At 49.0% G+C, this 21,618-nt stretch overlaps 1 long non-coding RNA gene across 1 annotated transcript; it reads right to left on the minus strand.

Moving 5' to 3' along the window:
- Positions 1-7,275: 7,275 nt before the first annotated feature.
- LOC119086479 lies at positions 7,276-18,397 on the minus strand. The gene is made up of 3 exons (XR_005089770.1): positions 18,275-18,397; positions 16,596-16,708; positions 7,276-7,748 (listed from the first exon to the last, which is right to left on the minus strand). It is a non-coding gene; the product is annotated as an uncharacterized LOC119086479 (long non-coding RNA).
- Positions 18,398-21,618: the final 3,221 nt, after the last annotated feature.

Below are 21,618 nucleotides of genomic sequence, written 5' to 3' on the forward strand. Positions count from 1 at the left end.
TATGTTTTAAATTCAAGGCAAAAGCTCTTTGGTGGCCCAGAAAGGGTTGGGGTCCCAGAGGACACAGGAGTAGGCTGGCTGGAATCAAGTCCATCTCCACTTCTCCTCCTCTGAGGTAGAGGAAAGTCATCAGACAGTGGTCTGGGGTTCAGGCTGTGACAGCTGGGAGTGGTCTGCCTCCATAGAACCCCAACACATCTCTGTTGGAAAGTCTGGTCTCTGGCCCATAGGCAATCACATGACACAGTATTAACCTAGGCCTAAAGATATCTGTGCGTATGATGTGCACGCACATTTATGTGAGCAAGTGCAGGAGCTTGGGAGCCAGAGCCAGCGAGTGGAAGCATAAGACAGCTTTGGTTGCTGGCCCTCACCTTCTACTTTGTTGAGACAGGGTGTCTTGTTGGTTGCATATGCCGGGCTAGCTGTTCCTTGAGTTTCCGGGCCTCTCCTGTCTCCCCTCCCCCAGTGCTGCAGGAACACCAGGATTACAGACCTGCACTGTGACCTCTGGCTGTCCTTGAGTTCTGACATCCCACCTCAGGTCCCCACATTTGCACAGCATGCGTTTCACCCACCCCCCCAGCCAGCTCCCGAGCCTCAAACCAAGACCTTCAGGGGTCTCCACGATGTCCCATCTCATCCCACAACTTCTCCAGCTGATGGACGTGGCCTGTTCCTCACAACAAAAGTGGAAGCCCCCGAGGCCACTGTCCCAGCCTCCCTCAAGGTGGGTACAGGGAGTGACATGGGCCCCACCTCCTGGATGCTAGTTTAAAAGGGGCAGAGACCATTTAGAAGTAGTAAGTGCCACTGCCTTGGGGCCATGCAGGTCACAGGGGGCCACAGCAGTGCCTGAACCAGCACATTTTCTTTCTTTTTTTTGTTTGTTTTTCGAGACAAGATTTCTCTGTATAACCGCTCTGACTGTCCTGGAACTCATTTTGTAGACCAGGCTAGCCTTGAACTCACAGAGATTTGCCTACCTCTGCCTTCCGAGTGCTAGGATTTAAGGCTTGCACAACTCCTATCCTCCTACCCCTACCCCCACCCCCACCCCCACGCCCACCCCCATACATTTTCTGGGATTTGCTGGGATTAAAGGTGTGCACCCGGCTCATTTTCTCGTGCTAAGAAGAGGTCTTCAGCAGTGCCTGGGTTCTGTGCTGTCGCTGTGGCCACTGCCCAGAGCTCTCAGCTCTTGGTGGCTTCAGCACACCTGGCGCAGCAGGTTTCCGGCAAGTCTAAGACACATCAGCGTGCTGTCGATAAATCTCCTCACGATTTCAGTTAGTGCGAGCTCCTTCCCTTGTCTCCGACTAGGAACGCCTCCTGATTCAATCTTCGTTTCCGACGCCCATCAAAAGCCATCATCCAGAGAAAATTGGAAATCCATTCCCACGGAGGCGTAAAGACACCCCCTCTCCTTTGTACGAGCTTCTACTGCTTGAATATTCCTTTTTCATTATGCAGCCCCTCCTTTGATTTGTCAAATGGAAGCGTTCTAACTAACCTACGCATTTTCATCATGTCCAGCTTAACACCAAGAAAAGTGGAGCCCGGCGCAGCTCGGCGGGTGGCCCAGAATAACACAGTAAATTAATGCGCCTCGTGGAGCTGCCACCCACCTTCACCTGCTTCATTGGACAAGAGGGCACTAATTGGAAATAGAATGTCAGAATAGGGGAGAGAGAGATTACCAGCAAGGGGGCAATGATTTCTGCCAGCTAAAACGATAAAAAGATCTTGAACACGCACGTGTGCATGCCCTTTCATATGCACACACACACACACATACACACACACACACACACACACATACACACACACAGACACACAGAACCAATTTCCCTGCTCTGCATTCCCATCGCAAGGCGCTAAGCCTCCCGTGAGTTGGTTAAGAGCCACCCAGCCAAGCAGAAGCACACCTCTGATGAGCTTCTATTTCTGTCGCACTAAGTGCCCTGTCCAAATGGACTTGAAACGTTCCTCCTTGAGCAGAGATGAGTCATACCCGGAGGCTGTGGCAAAGGGACTCAAACCCCAGCCTCCTCACCTAACTAACACACAGCGTTGCGACCTGCAGGTGAAGGGCGCCAGGGAGGAACACAGGGTTAGGGCTGAAACATCTCACAGAAACGCTAGAGGACGGCTCCCAGAGTCTTCCGGGCCCATTGCTGACGTTTTGAGGTTGGTGCCTCTTCCATCTCTGCCACTGTTAGGTTCTGGCTCCCAGACTGATGCCCCACATGTGATAAGAAGAGAAGCACACGGGACCACATAAAAAGTCCACTTGCCAGCCGGGCGGTGGTGGCGCACGCCTCTAATTCCAGCACTCAGGAGGCAGAGGCAGGCGGATCTCTGTGAGTTCGAGGCCAGCCTGGGCTACCAAGTGAGCTCCAGGAAAGGCGCAAAGCTACGCAGAGAAACCCTGTCTCGAAAAAAAAAAAAAAAAAAAAAAAAAGTCCACTTGCCAAACAGAAAAGAAGGAATCTGGGTATAGCCAGGCCTGGGGGTCAACCAGGTTATATCAGTTCAGGTTTCATCGAGAGAAGCCTGAGATAAGGAGGTAGTACTATAACTCATTGGAGAACCAGAGAGCTACCAGGAGGAGAGTGCCATTTCTCTGTGTAGCTGTGGACTCATAGCCCAGCTGGCCTGAACTCACAGAGATCCTCCTGCCTCTGCCTCCCAAGTGCTGGGATTAAAGGCGTGAACCACCACCGCCCGGCTAATTTTGCTACTGTTATGAATTGTAATGTGAATATCTGATATGTAACCCCTGTGAAAGGGTTGTTGATCCAAATGAGATCACTACAAACAGGTTGAGAGCCATTGTGATAAAGTATATAGTAATAATAATAAAAATGTAGCTCTCCTTATTGGTAAGGCAATATTAAAGGACCAATAAAGGACAGGTACCCCATGTCCCTTGGTCTGCATCCTCCCGGGCTGTATTGCTCTGGATTCTGTTTCCCTGAGGTCTGTCTAGGGGTAAACATAGGTGGATGTGCCGGGCCCAAGTCTTCTTTTGGTTCTGACTCATCCCAGGGCTGATGTGCCCTGGGCTTGGGCCTGGCTATCACTGAGATAAGGTGTAAATAGTTTCCTTCCTGATTGTCTTCAAGGACAGAAGGCATTCATAAAGAAAAACTTGCTGGGCGGTGGTGGCGCACGCCTTTAAACCCAGCACTTGGGAGGCAGAGCCAGGCTGATCTCTGTGAGTTGAGGTCAGCTTGGGCTACAAGGTGAGTTCCAGGAAAGGCGCAAAGCTACACAGAGAAACCCTGTCTCGAAAAACCAAAAAAAAAAAAAAAAAAAGAGAGAGAGAGAGAGAGAAAAGAAAAGCTTATCTGTGTTGCAGAACAGGGGGCTCAGAACTTGTTAATGGATTTTCTTCCGCTTTACAGGCTTCAAAAAGTCTTGAAAAACAAAACAAAATCCTTGTAGGACCTTGAAGGGGGTCATATCCTACCCTTAGAGCTGCAGACCATGGTGGCCTGCCACCCGGCCAGGGGAAAGGCCCAGGCTCACCCAGAGCCTCCAGGAATCAAGAAACAAATCCTGGGTGCTCTGTATCTGTTTTCTGCAATGTGCCTGGGAAGTGCATCCCTACCGTCTCCCTTCCTGTTTCTAGACCTTTCCAGAGGCTCTGGTAAGGAGTGTTTGAGTTACCGGTGCATTCAACTGCTTACTGGAGATGAAAACCAGAGCTGTTTGGACGCCTGGCCTGTGTGAGTGACAGGTGTTCCTTCTCTTCTGCAGGTCTGAGTGGAGAGAGTTAAAGCCACGTTAGGGAGGTGAGAATCCAGAAGTCATCAGGTCTGACCTCTCTCACTGCCATTGGGAGCTTGAGTCCTCCTCTCAGCCTCCTGGTCACCTGGGCTGGGAGTGTCTCAGCATGCATGTGGTGCACATACTTAGAAGCAGGTAAAAGAGCCACCCACATAAAAGTCTTTAAAACATATATCCTGCAGGGAACATTGTATTAAGCGAAGTCATAGAGGGACTCTGTCTCCTCCTTCCTCTCCTCTATCCACTCCCCACAAGGTGGAAACTGAGGACAGGAGAACTGGCTAAGCACGTGGCCCAAGGTCACGCAGATGGCAAATGACCATCTCTCTGAATTCAAATCCTAGTGGCTCAGGCTGCCGCCCTGACACTTGGGCACACTCGATTTCTACGGGAGGTTTCCTCCCGTACAAATGAAACGCCCCGTTTGGATAACACAAATAATCTGTGTGAAAAGTCTATTCTGTTCCGTTCCTGCCCTAACTCCTCAGTCTGTAGAGCTCAGGAGCACAAAGCCTTCCTCAGACACCGATAGAAGCGATGAAAACATCTCCCATTGTCTTTTCAGGGCTGAGCTGCTAAGCGGAAAACTGATGTGCCAACAAAGATTGGCCCCGAGCACCATGTCTATATGAAAGAACAAATGCTTTATTTAAAAAAAAGAAAAAAACATTGCAAACAGAATACAAAATTACATGTTCACTGTGATTACTGCTGAGTTAAATCGCACAGGCTTGGAGACAAAGACTAGGGGGGAAATGAAAAATTAAATCAGTTCTAGGCAACAGGATGGCTTGCCTTTCGTAAGGATATATTTATAAGGCTTTTATCACATTGGTGCCATAACAAAAACGGATGTGAGATACAAAAGATCTCCGTGCAGTGCTATTCACCTAAAACGCAGCTTCCCTGGTCTCAGGAGTGTTGCTGTTTGGTTGACCATGTTTGACCTTGACCGGTGCTGGCAATGGTCACCATAGAGATAGGCAGGCGGGAGGAGGGAAGGGCAGTGTTGTCATCCCGCCCTGCAGTTTTGCGGTCGCGTTATATTATAACATTTTGAGGACAGACTGTCTCCAGCATCTCCTATGTGGTATGCCTCCTCTGCAAGTTGGCTAAGTTCACTGAGTACCTGCTATGTCCTGGGCTCTAGGGTCAGAGAGAGAGAGAGAAAAAAAAAAAAATAGACAGGTCCCTGTCTATGGGAGCTCCATCCTTATCTCTTGGATACCTCACTTCACTCTAAAAGAGAAAGGCTCCCAGAGTGGGAGACTCTCCCTACAGTCCTCTCCTGGGCCCAGCATCTCGGTGAGGCCAGGTACCCAAGCAGGCTCTCTGTATATGGTTAGCAGACAAATTTCAATGTACCTTACAGCTAATTCCACGCATGGGTTTTGCCATCTAGGGCAAGTCTCTGTATGCAATCTCCCCCAACCCCGTTCTCATTGCTGCGTAAGAGGCTTTTGAGGATAGATTGGAATCTCATTTTTGTAGGACCACATCTGGCACATCTGGCACCTGACGAGCTCTTTCCGCAGCTCAGTTGGGGTCTGCTGAGTTCTCTCAAGGTTCCTCGCCCCTGAAAGAGGCTCAGCTCTAATGCCTGTAGACTTCTGAGACACCATACCACCTCCAGGGGGACACTGTTGGAACGGTTGCCAAGATTTGTGCCATGACTCCAAATCCCTTCTGGCTTGCTTTACTTTACCCCTGCTCCTGTTGGATTTTGGACTTTGGTTCCCTCACTGGTAGACCAGAGGGTGATGAGAGGCCAGCTCAGGGACCCCGGAAGGGCCCATCCTCCTAGGATGTAGTCTGGTGAGCAGCTGGCTAGCAGGGAGCCTCTTTCAGAGGGAGGCACTGATGTGTGTACCCGTCTGTCTCTCTTCCTCTCTGTGTATGTGTGTGTTTGGGAAGGCAAACAGGAAGCTGAGACTTAAATCTCTTCATGATGAAAAATAAAAGAGCCCAGAATGCATCTCCTAAGTCCTCTTCAAGTCTTCCTGAGTAATCCTCAAGGTCCTCTCCTCCCTGTCTCCCTCCCTCCCTCCCCCTTTTTCTTTTCTTCCCATTAGATTAGAAAGGACTACTAGAGTGTGAGGTACCTATCTTTTATTCTTTCCTCTTGGTAAGGTTTGTACATAAGCTGTCCCCCAAAAGGCTCATGTGTTGGAGGCTCGATCCTCCGTAGAGCCAATCATTGAGAGGTGGAGATCGTGGAGGCTACTAACTATATCAGTGTGTTCACCTCATAGTGAAGTTATAATGAATGTGCCGTTAGGAGGCAGGCTCTGGTTGGAGGAGTGGGTCACTGGAGGAATCGTCTTTGAAGGGTATATCCCACCTTGGCTCCTTCCTGTGTCTCTTCCTTTCTGCTTTCTGGCCACCATGAGGCAGCCATCTGCGCTCCACGGCCTCCTTCCCACTATGATGCTCTCTGCCTTTAACACAGGCCCACTCCAACAAGGCCACATGACTGTGGACCAGGGTCTCTGAACCAAAAGCCAGAAGCCATCGTGCGTCTTTCTTGTCAGGACCACCAGCCCCCAAATAATGACATGGAGACTTATTAATTATGAAAGCTTGGCCTTAGCTAAGGCTTGTCGCACTAGCTCTTATAACGTTTAACCTGTTAATAATTCTATTAATCTATGTCCGCCACACAGTTTTACCTCTCCTTCATTCTGTATGTCCGATTCCCTCCGTGTCTCCCTGGTGGCTCTCAAATGTCTCAGATTCTTCTCCAGCTCCTCTATGTCCCTGGAAGTCCCTCCTAGTTTCTCCTGCCAGCTATTGACCATTCAGCTCTTTATTAAACCAATCAGAAGACACCTTGGCAAAGACACATCTTTAGAGTGTTCAAAAAGATTATCCCACAACAAGAAGCTTCCTTCTCTTAAGTTGTTCTCCTCAAAAGGTTGATGAACACACTGCTGGATGGTATTGTCAACTTACAAAGGACAGAGGCCATGTTTGACTTTCTTATATCTCTTGTCATAGAGCCTGGCACTGGCCACTTTGTAAGCAGTGAGTGCTCAGGGTTTGCTGAATGTATTGAGCTTCTACATTGAACCCTGTCCTGTGCTTCTGAAGCTGGAAGGATAGAAAGATGGCTGGCTGGCTGGATGGCTAGATGGCTGGATAGATGGATGGAAGAGTGAATGAATGATGGCTGGCTGGGTGGGTGGATGGATGGAAGGATGGATGGATGGATGAATGGGTGGATGGATGAATGGATAGTGGGTGGGTGGATGGGTGGATTGATGGGTGGTGGATGGGTGGGTGGGTAGATGGTTGGGTGGGTGGATGGAAGGATTAATGGGAGAATGGATGTATAGAAGGATGAATGGATGAATGGAAGGATGGGTAGATGGATGGATAAATGGATGAATAGATAAACGTATGGGAAGATGGATGGGTGGATGGATGGATTGGAGGGAGGGTAGATAGATTAATGGAAGGAAGGATGGATGAATGGCTGGAAGGATAGAAGGATGGATAACAAGGAAACACATGGATAAACTGAGAAATTTGAAAACAGTTTAATGAAGAACTGCTTAAAAAGTGGGAGACAAGAGCTTAGGGAAATCCAGGATGTGGTTCCCTGGGGCAAAAAAGAGAAAGAGCAGTTACCACCCCTAGTCCTGGCCGAACAAAGGGAAAAGTGATGACTCAGTCAGAGGGAGGGGCTGCCGAGAGGAGGCTGTGACTTCTGGTGGAGGAGAGCAGGCGGGACAGGCAGCAGGCGGCCGGCCTTGACTCTTCCTGGTGGTCATCTTGTTGTTGGAACTCAGTAAGAAACCGAGGGCGAAGGGCGGGCGCCTTGATGTGATTGTTAGGGATCAGCCTCCCTGGGATGCAGGCCGGGTAAAGAAGATGAAAAGTGGTCCTGGCAGGGCAAACAGCTCCTGTCCTCTGGCCAGGCAGGTTGTGAGTTATGCATCGTAGGGCCGACACTTTAAAACAAAGATGTTTGAATACACCCCCCAAAAAACAGTGCAGGAGTACCAAGGTCTGTGTGATTATAGAGTGTGAGTGTCCTCACTGGGGCCAGAGCTGCAGCTTAGTGTGGGGAGCAGGGGAGAGGGCCCAAGGGAAGCCTGTTTCTCCCTGGGCCAGTCTGTCTCCCACAGGGGATATGGATTTCCTGGATTTCTGGAAAATGGCTCAGAAAAGAGAAAAGGAAGCCATAGTGAGGCGTTTGCTCTGCTCTGGGTCTGTGCCAGAAGCTGGGATAACCTCAGTGACTTCCCTATTCCTCTTCTGACAACCTCTGGTCCAGCTGCCATTCCTTCTCTATCAGCAGAACTCACACATGTGCACACATGCATAGACACATGTACACACACACACACACCCCTAACTTTCCACTCGCTGACTCACAATAGGTTGAAGGAAAGGCGTTATTAGATATTCTTGGGGTTTTTGTTTGCTTGATTGATTGGTTTGTTCCAGTTTTTCTGGAGGCAGGGTTTCTCTGTGTAGCCCTGGCTGTCCTGGATGTAGACCAGGATGACCTCAAACTGAGTGCTGGCATCAAAGGCATGCACCACCACTGCCAAGCTTATTAGATATCCTTGTTTTTAGACTGGGGGAAACTGAGGCATAGAAAAACTAAAGAATTTCCCTGAGGTGACTCATGCTCTTAACTATTCTTACACACGCACATAATACATTATTAATATATCCAGATTTACCTAATATAACAAATACCATGCAAATAAGTACTCACCAGTCTGTATGATTAACTAGTAAATGAAACACATGAATAAAAACTGAGAAACTAGCCATAAGAGAGCACTGTTGCTAGAGAGATAAAAATTGCCCAGAGTCTGCCTCCAACTGGCTACTGAGATGGGATGCAGATCTCTGGAGAGTACTGCTACAGGTCTCTGGGACTGCCAAGGGTTGGAGAACAGGCAGCTGAGGGCTGTTTCAGTCAGCTCGGTTCTGCTGAGGCATCTTCTGGGTAAACCTGCACTCAGAAAGATGATTCTTTACTCATCAAAATGTATGAAAACCAGAGATTCAAGCTGGCTCTAATCCCACTTCCTGCTCAGAGAACCTGTGATCTAGCTGGCAGCCATCCATCCTCCATGAAGGGTGCTGTCTAAAGCAGCTAGCTCTTGTCACCCTTCCAGCCACCTCACACCACCCTCATCAATAATCACACAGTTCCCAAAGTAACTCTAACTCAAAACGCACCCGACACAGCCCTCACCCAGGACCAGTTTCCAAGCCCAGAACACTTGAGTACGAGGAAAAGCAGGTACCTGGTGTCTAAGGAGACAGGAAGTGATGGGGATAAACATAAAGCCTTTCCCTGACACTCAGACATGGAGAGGACGGGGACGTGGGAGGACAGAACTCTCCTGGGCCCTGCCAAGTCATTGCTAATATTTGTCCTGTGTTTGCCAAGTTCCAGGACAATACTAAACACCTCAAAGGTGTTAGCTCGTTTTTCCCTTGGCAGGAGCCCTGGGAGGCTGGTCTGCTCTCCAGGTGAGGACACTGAGGTGTGGAAGGAATGGCTGCCGAGCTCACCCAGGGCCATGGGTGAGGCTCACGACAGGGTCAGGGCTACAGCTTCTGTTGGCTCCATTCACACTCATGGCTCCCCACCATCCCACATGTGGTCGTGGGGCCCTGGACAAGCCACCAGGAGACAACCACTGCAGTGTTTGCCCAACCCCGAGCAGTCTGGGGTCCTCTGAGTGTGGCAGGTCAGGAGGTTAGCTTTCCCTAGAGTTCTCATGGAAGCTGTGCAGGCCTCCAACACCCGTCCTGCAAGGCATGCTGGGAATCTAGTGTGTGTGTTCCGTTCCTGGCACAGGGTCTACCATAGCCGTCAGTTTTAATTCTGCACTGATTGCTAAAAGGCTCAAGAGCCAGTTAGAGCACCTTGTATCTAAAATCTCCACACCCAGGAGGCAGTTCAAGGCTGGCCTGAGCTACAGAGCAATAGTCTATCAACAAACAAACAGAGTCTCCACACCCAGAGGCTCAGAAAGGGAAGTGACCTTATGAAGGTCACATACCTAGGAGCAGGCAGAAAGTTGAGATGGGCTCCTTATCAGTCTGACCCCAAGCCTGGGTATGGCCCGTGAACCACACACATCTAGGGTCCTGGAGTGCATGTCTAGGTCCCATTCCAAGCATCCCACACAGCAGGTCAAGAGGCTGCCTGCCGACTCCCAGTTCCTGACTATAAAAATGGTGCCCTGGGGTGATGGGAGAGGGATGAGGCAGGAAGATGCAGTCATAATACTGGTCCTGAACCTGGTGCCTGGAGACCACTTGCCCAAGTTTCGACCACTCTGCCTTTACATCTGAGGATGCACACTGCACCTAATTATAGGGCACAGAACTTTGCCAGTGGTGCAGCTGTGTGTGTGTGTGTGTGTGTGTGTGTGTGTGTGTGTGTGTGTGTGTGTTTGTGTGTGTGTGTGTGTAGCTAGAGTTTTCCTGCCTTGCCCACAGTCAGGACAAATCTTTGTCACCCGCCAGTCCCACAGCCGCTCAGACCCAACCAAGTAAACACAGAGACTTATATTGCTTACAAACTGTATGGCTGTGGCAGGCTTCTTGCTAACTGTTCTTATAGCTTAAATTAATCCATTTCCATAAATCTATACCTTGCCATGTGGCTGGTGGCTTACCGGTGTCTTCACGTGCTGCTGGTCATGGAGGCAGCTGGCAGTGTCTCCCTGCCTCAGCCTTCCGCTTTTCAGAATTCTCCTCTCTCCTTGTCCCACCTACTTCCTGCCTGGCCACTGGCCAATCAGTGTTTTATTTATTGACCAATCAGAGCAATTTGACATACAGACCATCCCACAGCGTGTGTGTGTGTGTGTGTGTGTGTGTGTGTGCGCGCGCAGCTCACACTCATGGAGGCAAGACGTTAATGTTTTAGGGTTGGGTATCTTCATCTATCACTCTCCACCCTATTCTTTTGACATAGGGTCTTTCAGTGGACATGGAACCCTCTCTTTCAAGTAGACAGGTAGGCCAGCTAGCCCCTGGGATCCACCTGTCTGCCCCTCCAACATTGCCGTGACAGGTATGTGCTGCCCTGATGGTCTCTCTCTCTTTTTTTTAAACATGGAAGCACTACCCACAGAGGCACCTCTCCGGCCCCCACTGAGCACAAGCTTTAACCTACCCATATTGCTGTCTGTCAGTGCAGTCTAGTCCAGCTGCAGCCGGCCAAGAATGCTGATGGCATCAATGGCATCCGAGGGTGACTTTGAGAGAGAACAGAAGGGGGCCTGAAACAGCTCACTCAGTGACAGTGACATCAGGGAAGGTCAGCAATCTGCAGGCGAATCGTCTGCTTTGAGAGTTCTGCCTGTGTGTGTGTAATAGAAAACTGCTTGACATCTCGTGCCTACCCCTGATTTCCTGAATTTTTACCAGGGAGTCTGGACTCTTTGTCCCGAGTATCATGACCCACTTTAGTTATTACTGACCAAGAGACGGTTTCTCCCCAATGGGCTTGCATTGCATACACAGTGGAAGAACTGGAGCAGGACTGTACTGGGAAGACTTCAGAGCTGGGTTTAACCCTTGCTCTGCCACTAGCCCATTAGCCCCCCCCCCCCCCCCCCCCCCCATTCCCTGCTTATCTGGTCTTTACGCTCTCTGACCAGGCCATGTGGGCACTGAAGTCACTATGTATTCCAGGTTGGTCCCAAATTCACAGTGATCCTGGGACCTCAGTCTCCCAAGACCCGGGACTATACCGTGTGAGCAACCGTGGCCAGGTAAATGGAGAGTTGTAAAGAGGGGACTTTGGGCTTAAAAGATAAGTAGGTCCTTGGTGGTGACTAAAGAGGCGGGCCTTTATAGAGAGACAAGCACAGCTCAGAGAGAGAGCTGTCAGGGGAGGGGCTGAGGGAAGGAGGACCCCCCACACCCCAAGAAAGGAGAGAAGATGTGGACAGGGCCTTTGAGTCTCCTGCATGGGAAGGAGAGCCATGAAAAGGGTTTAAACCTGGGGCAACCTCCTCCTTCTCTCTCCCAGTCGCTCTTCAATGCCTGCCACAAGCTCCCAGCTCTCTGCAGGTGAAGCACCATTGTGTGTCACTGTTGGGAGTTTCTCAACATCTGCCTCCATATCCCACAGATCAGCCTGCAGCAGCAGCCCACCTCACTCACCACTGCCGGGAGTAGGGGAGCGTAACCGTATTCCCGCTTTTGGTGGCAGGAGAATCAAGAATTCAAGGTCATCCTTAGCTACGTAGTGAAGTAGTGAATTCAAGACCTGCCTAAGCTACAGGAGTCCGTATCTAAAAACAGCAACAACAACAGAACACGAACAACAAACAGGGAAGAAAGTGCCGCACACTTCTGAGCTCGGCACAGGGAGGTCAGAAACAGGCAGGCAACAAGGCCCCTGTGAGTTTGAGACTGGCATGATCTACATAGCAAGTTCCATGCCAGCATGGGCTTCTTAGTGAGCCCCTGCCTCAACAACAGTAACAACCCAGAGGCTAGAGAGATGGCTCAGTAGTTAATAATACTCATTACATGATCATAAAGGCCAGAGGTCAGATCCCAGCATCTGCCTAGTAAGCTGTGTCCCCCAAACACATGATACCCTCTTCTTGCCTCCATATGTGTATCTGTACATACACCTGTGCACCTGTACATACACCTGTGCACCTGTACATACACCTGTGTAACTGTACATACACTGTGCACCACATACACCTGTGCACCTGTACATACACTGTGCACCTGTACATACACCTGTGCACCTGTACATACACTGTGCACCTGTACATACACCTGTTCACCTATACATACACCTGTATATCTGTACATACACCTGTGCACCTGTACGTACACTGTGCACCTGTACATACACTGTGCACCTGTACATACACCTGTGCACCTGTACATACACCTGTGCACCTGTACATACACTGTGCACCTGTACATACACCTGTGCACCTGTACATACACCTGTGTACCTGTACATACACAGGTGCATCTGTACATACACTGTGCACCTGTACATACACCTGTGCACCTGTACATACACTGTTCACCTGTACATATACCTGTGCACCTGTACATACACTGTACCTGTACATACACTGTGCACCTGTACATACACAGGTGCATCTGTACATACACTGTGCACCTGTACATACACCTGTGCACCTGTACATACACCTGTTCACCTGTACATACACTGTGCACCTGTACATACACTGTGCACCTGTACATACACCTGTGCACCTGTACATACACCTGTGTACCTGTACATACACTGTGCACCTGTACATACACAGGTGCATCTGTACATACACTGTGCACCTGTACATACACAGGTGCATCTGTACATACACTGTGCACCTGTACATACACTGTGCATCTGTACATACACTGTGCATCTGTACATACACTGTGCATCTGTACATACACTGTACACCTGTACATACACTGTACACCTGTACATACACTGTGCACCTGTACATACACAGGTGCATCTGTACATACACTGTGCACCTGTACATACACTGTGCATCTGTACATACACTGTGCACCTGTACATACACAGGTACATCTGTACAGATGCACGTGCATAGTGACAGCCAAAATGTTTCACTACCCAAGTGTTAGGGTCTCAACAGGAGCAGTGCCGGATCATCCACCTCCTACTCCATCCCTTCTTCCTACTGATAGAGATGGGGAGTGTCTGGGATTCCAGAGAAGGGGGCTTGAACGTTATTCCTCAATTATTTCCTCATGAAGCCGACTTGTTTCCACACAGTTATTAGAGGGATGGAATGGATGCTCTTGAAAGGACCTTCTACAGGTGATGGCGCACGCCTTTAATCCCAGCACTCGGGAGGCAGAGGCAGGCGGATCTCTGTGAGTTTGAGGCCAGCCTGAGTGAGTTCCAGGACAGCCAGGGCTACACAGAGGAACCTTGACTCAAAAATTAAAAATCAAAACAAACAAAAAGAACCTTCTAGCAACAGGGCAGTGAGGACTCATCTGAGTGAGCAGAGTCCAAGTCCCGACTAAACAAAGGCTCGGGGCGGAGCCTCTGCCTTTCAGAAGTACCCTTTCTTGCTAACAAACACAAGTGTCCTCAAAATTCCTGCCACTCATGGGGCCCCCATCAGAGAAGTCTGAAGCATGTGATTGCTTTCCTGCTTGAGTTTTCCCACATACATTGTCTGGTTCTAGAATTTTCCCGGAATACAGAAGACAGCATGAGAAGAGGCTCTGATGAAGAGTCCATTCCCTCCATGCAACTCACCGACCTTCTCTCTGTTGTTGGCCACCCAGGAACTGAGGAAGGCACCAGAGGACACAGGTGGGCCTATCCATGGATGGTGGCTAATGGAGTCTCGTTTCTTCAGACCAAGGAGTCAGTCCCAGAAAGGACCGAGTCGAGGTAGTTTGGGTCTGGAGGGAACAACTTTATTTTTGCTACAGATTCCTGATATTAGCAGTTATTGGGCACCTGCTGTATACTCAACACTGTATCAGGTGCTGGGGAGGGAGTCAACGCAGTCATTACTCTGAAGCTGGAGGACCACCCTGGCACCCGGTGAACTGTTTGCCTTGTAAGGACAGCGGAAGCTGTTAGGACCTGAGAACTAACCAGTGATCTAGGCGCGAGATAGAGCCTCAAGCTTCACGGCCAGAGTCCACTCATGGGACACGTTACTTAACGCCAATGGGAAACTCTTTTGTTTTAAGTTTTTGAGACAGGGTTTCTCTGTGTAGCTTTGGTGCCTGTCCTGGATCTCGCTCTGTAAACCAGGCTGGCCTTGAACTCACAGAGATCCACTTGCTCTGCCTCCTAGTGCTGGGATTAAAGGCGTGTGCCACCACCGACCAGCTGCCAGTGGGAGATTTTAAAATCACTTTAAATCGTTTTCCTTCCACAAGTATCTGATTCTTTAATCAGTTAGTTCATTACATGCATGTCCAGCCTTATAGATTTGCCTACAAAGCAACACACATACACACACACACACACACACACCCCTATAAGGGAGGTATGGAAGAGGCCCCCTACCCATCCTTCTGGGTTCTTTGAGTTACCAATTAAATTAATGTAAGACAGACTAGCAGGAGAAAAACATACCTATACAGGCACAAGCATAGGAGTCTCACAATATGAGTGAGCCCTGAAGAAGGGCCAGACAATTCAAGTTTACAGAGCATCCTGAGCTACAGAAAGGCAAGGGTTGGGGGCTTCTGGAAGGCGGTTCTGGGGACACTTCTGGGAAGAGAGTGGCATGGTCAGGGAACGGAGAGGGGTCTGTGCTCCTGGGGAAAGGCCTCATTCTGTCTCTACTGCCTCGGTCACAAATCCCCCAGCAGCACGATTTGGCATTGTGATGGGAGAGAAGGAAATGGCCCAGCTGCTAAGGAAGGCCAGGGAGGGCTCCGTGTGACCAGAGCGAGTGAGAAGAGAAGAGACGAAGCTGGGATGGGGGAGCCCCACCAGGGGTGTGGCGTACGTCTTTTGAAACACCCAGGAATGGAGCTTTATCTCCCTTTCGAGATTACTGAAAAGTACAGAGTGTCACAGCTGGGCAAGTCCCTTCACGTTCAGCTGACTTCTGTCGGGAAATGTATGTCTCAAATTGTGGGTCAGTGAGACAGGTAAAGGCACTTGCCACCGAGCCTGATGACCTCAGGTTGCTCCCACGTGGCTAGGACTGAGAACCGGCTCCTATCAAGTTGTCCTCTGACCTCCACACACACAAGCGCTTTGTGGGACGAGTGCCCATACACACACACACACACACACACACACACACACACTCAGGCACATACAAAATAAGTTAAGTATAAAAACTTTAAGAAATGACACCTGTCAGGACTGGAGAGATGGCTCCGTGGTTAAGAGCCCTTGCTGCTCTTCCAGAGGTCCTGAGTTCAATTCCCAGCACCCACACGACAGCTCACAATGGTCTGTGACTATAGCTCTAGGGGATATGATACTTCTGGCCTACTTGGGTGTCTGTGCTCATATGCTCATACCCATATATGTACACACATACCTACACACAATTAAAAATAATATTTGGGGTTGGGGATTTAGCTCAGTGGTAGAGTGCTTGCCTAGCAAGCACAAGGCCCTGGGTTCGGTCCTCAGCTCTGAATTAAAAATAAATAAATAAATAAATAAAAATAATAATAATATTTATTTTTAAAGTTACATCTGTACCTAACATGTAAGGGCTGTCGTCACCCTTTCTGGAACAATACATGAACAATTATATAGTGTCTACATTGTATAGCTGTCACAAATAATCTAGAGCTGAGGTGAAGTGTACTGAAAGACATCTATAGGCGATCTCCAAATGGCTCATGGTGTTTTATAAAGGACTTGTGGACGTGAGGATTTTAGTTTCCACAAGGGAACCTGTAGCCACCATGGAGGACTGTACTGATCACGGTCATACAGACAAACGGCAGCCATCCTCATGAACTGAGCACTCGCTATGGGCCACACACTCGTCTTGGCTCCCCATGGCAATCTTCTTTCTGGATTCTCACAACAACTGCTAAAGAGGAAACAGATGGGGCTGGAAAGGCGGCTCAGCACTTAGGAGCACGGTGTGCACTTTCAGAGGACCCAGGTTCAATTCCCAGCACCCACATGGCAGCTCGCAACTGTCTGGAACTTCAGCTCCAAGGGACTTGACATCCTCACACACGTGTGCATGCAGGCAAAGCACAAATTCATATAAAATAAAACTAAATAAAGTATTAAAAATTAAAAAAAAAAGAGAGGAAAGAGATGTAGGGAGGGTGAAACTCACCAAGGTCACAGAGCTAGGGAAAGGCACAGCTGGACTGGAACCCATGTCTTCTGGGATCTACCTCAGCTCCTGTATATAGTCAGCCATCTTCTGAATCCAAGCTGTCTTGCTGTCTGTGAAGAGGCCCCAAAATAGCTTGACCACACAGCAGCCATGACAGGCTTAGGGGCCTAGACACAGCTTCTGTGACAGGCTAACTGGCAGACAACACCCAGATCCAGGAAAAGCCTTAGGCTGATACCACCCAGGGATCCACCCAGGGATGAGGAAGAACCTGACCTCCCAAACATTCCAACCATTAGAAAAGGTGGCCAGATGTCCTTGAGTCTAGCACGTACCTATTTTTGTTTTACAGATACCCCTAGACAATTGCCAGCCAATCAGGGTCCTGGACCCTGGGAATCTCCTCACCCCAACCTCTGCTATGATAAAAACTCTGCCCCACCTGAGCTCAGGGCTCTCTGCTCTCACCCCTGTGTCAGACAGACAGAGGGACCAAGCTCTGGAGCTTGAAATAAAAGCTCTTGGCTTTTACATGCCGGATTCGGTCTCCTTGGTGGTCTTTTGGGGATCCCCGAGATCTGGGCATAACAGTCTTAGGGTTTCTGTTGCTGTGATGAAACACCATGACCAAAGAGCAAGTTAGGACAGAGTTTATTCAGCTTACAATTCCACATAGCCTGTTCACACTGAAGGAAGTCAGGACAGGAACTCAAACAGGGCAGGAACCTGGAGGCAGAGACTGATGCAGAGGCCACGGAGGGGTGCTGCTTACTGGCTTGCTCCTTGTGGCTTGCTCAGCCTGCTTTCTTATAGAACTCAGGACCACCAGTCCAGGATGGCACCACCCACCGTGGGCTGGGCCCTCCCCATCAATCACTAAATGAGAAGATGCCTTACAGCTGGATCTCATTGGGGGGCATTTCCTCAACTGAGGCTCCTTCCTCCGATGACTCTAGCTTGTGTCAAGTTGACAGACAAAACCAGCCAGTACAGAAGCCTTGAAGAGTTTTTCCCAGCACAGGAACTGTTTTGAATTGCCACTGCACATTACTAAATACAAAGTTACCCTGTCAAACGTTTCCCTTCCATGAAATTGATCAAAGTATGCCATGGGCAATTCTGCCCCCAAGGTGCTCTCAGAGATTCACCTTCATCCTGTGAGGATGCAAATCACCCACCCAATGGCCTGTGATTTTGAAACAGATGTGAACTGATGGAGAATTGTTTAAAAATCAATTTTATAAGATCATAATCTGGCCGTGCAGTAGTGGCGCCCGCCTTTAATCCCAGCACTCGGGAGGCAGAGCCAGGCGGATCTCTGTGAGTTCGAGGCCAGCCTGGGCTACCAAGCGAGTTACAGGAAAGGTGCAAAGTTACACTGAGAAACCCTGTCTGGAAAAACCAAAAAAAAAAAAAAAAAAAAATCATAATCTCCTCCCTTCCTCACACAAGTAGGAACAGGGGGTGAGGGTGGGGGTGGGGTCAAGATAGTGAACAGAAAATAGAAAAAGACCTCTTAATTCCACGGGTGCCTCTGAACTCTAACGTCTGACTAATGACTCTGAGGTATCTCCTCCCGTCCCTTCTCATCTGCTCTTGTGATTGTACCTCACCAGGCCTCCTTGTCCCTCTGGAGCACCCTGAGCCTGCTTCCTTTCCCAGGACCTTTAACTCACCTTTCATGATGTAGCCAGAGAGCCTTCTATAAAGTCACACCTACACTGATGACTGCTTCTCTTGCTCGCAACAACTTAGAAAGTGTCACAGCAGCGGCAGGAGGGCGAGGGACGGGGAGAGGTGCAGAGTTCCTGTTTAGGAAACCACAAAGGTTGTGGCAATGAGCGTGCATGACGTGTACGCATGTAAAACACTGAATTATCCATTTAAAAACAGTTACGGTGGGGCTGGGGAGGTGGTCGGCGAATAAGGGGCTTGCTGCTCACGTATAAGGACCTGGGTTCAGATCCCCAACACCTATTCTATGTTAAAAAAAAAAAGAAAGAAAGAAAGAAAGAAAAGAAAAAAAGAGGAGGGGGCATGGTGTCATGCTTCTCTAACCCCAATGCTGTGGCCAGGGAGGGGGGCAAATCCCCAGAGCTCACTGGCCAAGCCAGTCTACCCAATCTATGAGCTCCAGGCTCAGTAAAGAGACTCCATCTAGCTGGGTAGTGGTGGTGCATGCCTTTGATCCCAGCACTCGGGAGGCAGAGGCAGATGGATTTCTACGTTCAAGGGTAGCTTGATCTACAGAGTGAGTTCCAGGACAGTCAGGGCTACACAGAGAAACCTTGTCTCAAAAAACCAGGAGAGAGACTCTTTAAGTCCATCCATCTAAATTAAAAAAAAAAAAAAAATGTGGTGGAAGGTGACATTTGATACCTACCTCTGGTTTCCACATGCACCACATACGTGAACACATACATCACACATACAAATAGCTAAAATGATACATTTTATATATATATATATATATATATATATATATATATATATCCACAATGCAAAGTTAATTAAAAAAATAGAGGCCTTTGGTAACCTCAGGGAAATGTTCAAAGATCTTCAGACTTCCATCAGCAATTCATACTCCACTCCATCCACGCCATACACACTGTCTTCTGATCACTCCGTTCCCAACACACCATGCTTCCTCACTATGGCGGTTTGAATGAATACTTGGTCACCTGTTGTTGCCTGTTTTTTCATTATTTACAGTGACTGCAGCTCACAGCTACCAGTAGTGGTTAGGCCAAAAAGGCCGTAGCCTGAGGGAGATCTGTTTCCTCAGGCACCCACACTCTTCCCAAAGCTATTAAGGGAAACTTCATCTAGATTTCTATCCCTCTAAAGAACTCACCATTCAAATGTTGAGGTGGAATTCTGCCCACTCAGCGAGGCTGAAAAGCAAGTAGCTAACCTTCCCCCTTTGTGTGTTCCAAAAACCCAGGGGTCCTGCTCAGCCCCCACTTAAGAACCCTAGCTACAGGTGGTTCCTCCTTACCACTTCCTGTCAGCTACTTGCGGACTCAGCCTCCTGCTTGCAGGTTAGATTTATTTAATTAAACGGATGTAAACACATCTTTGCATTGTTAACAAAAGCAGTAGGAAAACGTGCAACACATTTTAAAATAATATTCCACAGCAGTCACCAGCTGGTGGCCCTGTTTGGGTAGGTTTAGGAGGCGTGGCCTTGCTGGAGGAAGTATGTCACTGAGGATGGGCTTTGAGGTTTTAAAAGCCACACACCATGCCCAGTTTGTTATCTCTGCTTCCTGTTTGTGGTTCCAGATGTGGTTCCAGATGTGAGTCCTCAGCTGCTGCCCCAACTGTGGTGTCTGCTGTCTGCTGCCATGCCGCTGCCCTTATCATGATGACCCTAAACCCTTGGAAGTGGAAACCCAAAGTAGATCCTTCCTTTTGTAAGACGCCTTAGTCACGGTGCTTTTCACAGCAGTAGAGAAGTGGTTGACACATCGTGATTCCTCATCTCTGTTCCTCACCTACCCTTCCTTTCTCTGGAAGGTTCTCCTCTTCTTCTCAAGGGCTAAGAACAGATTAATGTCAAGACCGATTTACCGAGTCACCTCCTGGCTTAGTGACTTTACAATTGCTGTGATAAAACACCAAGTCCGAGGCAACTCACAGAAGAAAGAGTTTATTTGTGCTTAGGTTCTGGAGCAGTGGTTCTCAACCTTCCTCATGCTGTGACCCTTTCATACAGTTCCTCCTGCTGTGGTGATCCCCCCCCAACCAAAAAAGTATCTTCGTTGCAACTTCATAACTGTAATTTCGCTACTGCTATGAATTGTAACGTTAACATCTGTGTTTTGCGATGGTCTTAGGCGAGCCCCTGTAGATGGGGTTGTGACCCACAGGTTGAGAACCTCTGTTTTAGAGGGTTGGTGTCCATGATGGGAGAGTGAAGGCGCCGTGGCAGGAAGCTGAGGGCTTTCCTCGTGAATTGCAAGCAGAAAGCACAAAGGCTAAAGTCTTTAAATCCTCGAAGCCTGCCCTCAGTGACATTCTCCCTCTAGGAGGCCACGCCTCCTAAACGTACCCAACAGTCCTACCAACTGGGGACCAAATGTTCAGATGCCCCAACATCTGAGAGGACATCATTCCTCTCTGCAAACCTGCCCACCTGGATATGACCTTCTGCTCCCAGACACAGGCATGTCCTTGTCCTCTCAGTCCCTTTAAGGCCCAGCAGACAGTAATAAATATTTGTTAGCTCTTAGTGAATAGCATTTTTGTTCTTATCATAGCGGAGCTGAACAAGATTCACAAAATGATGGAATTCATTTCTAAGAAGTGTGATGTAATCCAGTGGCAGAATAGTCCCTTTGGCAAGAAGGAGCTTTTTGTGAGTCTAGGAAAAGGTTGAGTTGAGCTGGGAAGAGGATCCTAGGTAGAGGCCTCAATAACAGTCATATTTCCCCTGCATTTTCTAGAGAGGGAAAGGTGAGATCCAAGTTGAGCCCCTTCCAGGCTCCCCAAATGGTGCCTTTTTCCACCATTCAGTCCAAAAGCCCAAATATAAATGAAGAGGCTGTGTGCTATTTGGAGGCTGCCCAGACTCTGAAGCCAATCTGTGCACGATCGCTCCCTGTTTCTTAGTGGATGGCGGAGCCCACCTTCTTAGAAGGTGCGTATCTCAGAGACTTCTTTCCCAAATGACCTGGCATCTAGGTGTGGCCGGGGACTCAGGCATGGTCATACCCCATCCCAAGGTTTAGTATCTGGAGTGAGGCACTTAAAGAGCAGGGATCATGGAGGACGTCTTTTAGGGGCATCATTACACTGATCCCATGGGTTCCAATAAGAGGGGCGCCATGGCAGGGAATGGGATCCAAGGTCTGGTGCCTCATGTCCAGAGAGTCAGGGCAGTGTGTTCTATGCCAGCTGGCAGAAGCCATGGGGTTCATCTGGGCAAGGACTTCAGGGTGATTCAGGTCGTAGCTTAGCCAACCGCCACCTTCGGTCCTCCTTATTCCGTTGACTTGGTCCATCATTCTCCCTCGCC

This window comes from Peromyscus leucopus, chromosome 22 (genome assembly GCF_004664715.2).
Source record: "Peromyscus leucopus breed LL Stock chromosome 22, UCI_PerLeu_2.1, whole genome shotgun sequence".
NCBI classification, from domain to species: domain Eukaryota; kingdom Metazoa; phylum Chordata; class Mammalia; order Rodentia; family Cricetidae; genus Peromyscus; species Peromyscus leucopus.